We start from the raw sequence: 3640 nt of genomic DNA on the forward strand, positions 1-3640 counted from the left end.
GCCTTAGCCGGTTGAGCTATAGGCGCCGAGCCCAGTTTTGGAACTCTTTCTAGAATGGCCATAAAACTGTCAACGTATCAGCTCTGACAATTAAATTTGCAAACTCATCATAGAGAAAGTGCTTTAAAAAAATCACAAGAAAACACTAAAATATTTTGTGAATAGCCCTGTGGCTCAGAAGGGTAGGGTGCCAGCCCCATAAGCCAGAGGTGGCAGGTTCAAACCCAGCCCCGGCCAAAAAAAAATTTTATGACTATAAATGCAAAAAATCCTCAACAAAATATGAATAAGTCATATCGAACAATATATAAAAATAATTATACACGACAGCCAAGTAGGATTTATCCCAAGAATGCAAGATTGGTTTAACATCTGAAAATGAATTCATGTGTTATGCTACCTTAGGAAAATAAAGAACAAAAATCCCACGATCACCTCAATGGATACAAAACATTCAACATCCCTTTATGACAAAGTAGGGGCAGAAGGGAATTTGTTCTTTTTTTTTTTTTTTAGTGTCACTTTGTCGCCCTTGGTAGAGTGCTGTAGCATCATAGCTCACAGCAACCTCAAACTCTTGGGCTCAAGCAATTCTCTTGCCTCAGCCTCCCAAGTAGCTGGGACAATAAGCATCCACCACAATGCCTGACTATTTTTAGAGATGGTGTCTCGCTCTTGCTCAGGCTGATCTTGAATCTAAGCTCAAGCAATCCACCCGCCTCAGCCTCCCAGAGTGCTAGGATTATAGGTGTGAGCCACTGTGCCCTGCCTCAGAAGGGATTTTTTTTTTTTTTAAGAAGGGAATTTCTTCAACCTGCTAAAGGGCATCTACAAAAAAACCCACAGCTAATGTCAATATTTATTCTTCCTAAGATTGGGAATGAGAAAAGGATATCCGCTCTTGCCATCCTATTCAACATTTTGCTGAAAGTCTTATGCAGGAAAGTCAAAAAAGGAAAAGAATAAGAGGAATCCAGATTGGAAAGAAGTAAAACTATCTGCAAATGTTTTGTTCTCATGTAAAAGCACCCTGTTAGTGTCCTGTTAAACTATTAGAACTAAAGTTATAATGATTAGAACAAATAAATGAATCAACAAGGGTGCAGAATAAAATACCAATGGAAAAAAAAAGCAATTGTTTTTCTATGCACTAGCAATGAGCAAACCAAAAATGAATTTAAGAAAACAAGTCCACTTATGAAAACATGAAAAAGAAAAAATATGAATAAAGGATATTTAACAAAAGTAGAAAGTGTATACTCTTGAGAACTAGAAAATTTGTTGAAAGAAATTTAAAAAGACCTAGATGGAAAGATATCTCATATTTGTGGATAGGAAGATTTAAATTTTTTTTGCAGTTTTTGGCCAGGGCTGAGTTTGAACCAACCACCTCTGGTATATCGATGGGGCTAGTGCCCTACTCCTTTGAGCCACAGGCACCCTCCAACATTTAATATTGTTAAGATGGTACTACTCACCAAATTGATTTACAGATTCAACATAATCTCTTAAAATTCGAATCAGCTTTTTTGCAGAAACTGACAAACTGATTATAAAACGTTTATGGAAATTAAAAAGGGACCCAGAATAGCCAAAGCAATCTTGTAAAAAAGGAACAAAATCGGAAGGCTCATACTTCCCAATTTCAAAATTTACCACAAGGCTGCAACAATGAAGATAATGTGTTACTGGGATAAGGACAGAAATAGAGACAGGCTGGAGCCTATGACTCAAGTGGCTAAGGCGCCAGCCACATACATCTAACAGGTGGGTTTGAACCCAGCCCAGGCCCACCAAACAACAATGACAAAAAATAGCCAGGCATTGTGGCGGGTGCCTGTAGGCCCAGCTACTTGGGAGGCTGTGGCAGGATACTCACTTTGAGCCCAGTAGTTGGAGGTTGCTGTGAGCTGTGATGCCAAGGCACTCTACCCAGGGGGAGAGCTTGAGGCTTTGTCTCAAAAAAAAAAAAAGAAAGAAAGAAAAAGAAATAGAGACAAATAGGCGAGATTTCAGAATCCAGAAATTAACTCTACTTTACAGTCAAATAATTTTGAATAAGGATGTCAAGACAATTCAATGAGGAAAGAAGAGTTCTTTCAATAAATGGTGCTAAGACAACTGGGTATGCTCATACAAAAGAATGAAATTAGACCCTTCCTGCACACTATATACTAAAATGAACTCAAAATGGATCAAAGACCTAAACGTAGGAGCTGAGACTATATAAAACTCTTTGAAGAGGGCAGGCACTATGGCTCATGCCTGTAATCTCAATGCTTAGAAAGGCCAGGAGTTCAAGACTAGTTGGGGAAACATGGTGAGACCTTGTCTGTTAAAAAACTATTAAAAATTAACTGGGCATGGCAGTGCTCACCTATAACCTCAGGTACTTTGGCGGCTGGGGCAAGAGGATCACTTGAACCTGAGAGTTGGAGGTTGCAGTGAGCTGTGATCATGCCACAGCAAACAGAGTGAGACCCTGTCTCACAGAAAACAAACAGCAACCAGCCTGGGCAACAGAGTAAGTCCCTGTCTCACAAAGAACAAAACCTCTTAGAAGAAAATAGATTAGGCTTAAATCTTCATAATCTTAGTTAGGCAATAGTTTCTTAAATATACCAAAAACATAAGCAACAAAGGCAAAACTAGATAAACTGGATATCATCAAAATTAAAAACTTTGCCCTTCAAAGACACCATCAAATATGTGAATTTGGACTCACAGAATGGGAGAAAAGTTTTGTAAATCATTTATGCAATAATGTATCTAAAATATAAAGAACTGGAATTGAAAGACAAAGAGGCTAATTTTAAAATGGGCAAGGAATCGGAATAGACATTTCTCCAAAGAAGATATACAAATGGCTGAAAAGCATATGAAAAGATATTCAATATCTTGGGAAGAATAGGTGGGAGAATCAGAGGCCGGGAGTTTAAGAATAGGCTAAGCAAGAGTCCATCTCTACAAAAAAAGAAAAATAGCCAGATAAGGTGGCACACACCTATAGTCCCAGGTACTTGGGAGGAGGCTAAGTTTGGAGGGTTGCTCAAGCCCAGGACTTTGAGGTTGTAGTTAGCTATGATGAAACCACTGCACTCTAGCTCTGGTGACAGAGCAAGACTTGGTCTCAAAGAAAAAAAAAAAGTTAAAAAACAAAACAAAACATTAAGCCTGCCATATGTTAAGTTCTATTAAGAAAGTGAGCTCCGTGAAGTCAAGGGTTGTATCTAGTTTTTTGGGTTTTTTTGGCCTGGGCTGGGTTTGAACCTGCCACCTCTGGCATAAGGGGCCAGCGCCCTACTCCTTTGAACCACAGGTGCCACCCAGGTTGTATCTGTTTTGCTAATCACCATCTAAAGTGCTTGGTACCTTCCACTGTCCCAAATAACTAAATTCCAACTTTCTCCCACAACTTAAACTTACTACTTACCATAATACTGAGAAACCACAACCCACTTCACTGTCCCTATACCCAACACTGGCAATGCAATTCATAATAGGCTGATTGCCCAATTGCTTCTGCCTTCATCCTTTGTTACCTGCTGAAAGTCAGTTTAGCAGATGTCTGATATTTTCTACCTGTCTAGCATCATGACACTTCAGTTTTCCTTTGGGAAACTTCCTTTAATTGCCTGTT

This window comes from Otolemur garnettii, unplaced genomic scaffold (genome assembly GCF_000181295.1).
Source record: "Otolemur garnettii isolate 467f Iridium unplaced genomic scaffold, OtoGar3 scaffold00046, whole genome shotgun sequence".
Classification (NCBI taxonomy): domain Eukaryota; kingdom Metazoa; phylum Chordata; class Mammalia; order Primates; family Galagidae; genus Otolemur; species Otolemur garnettii.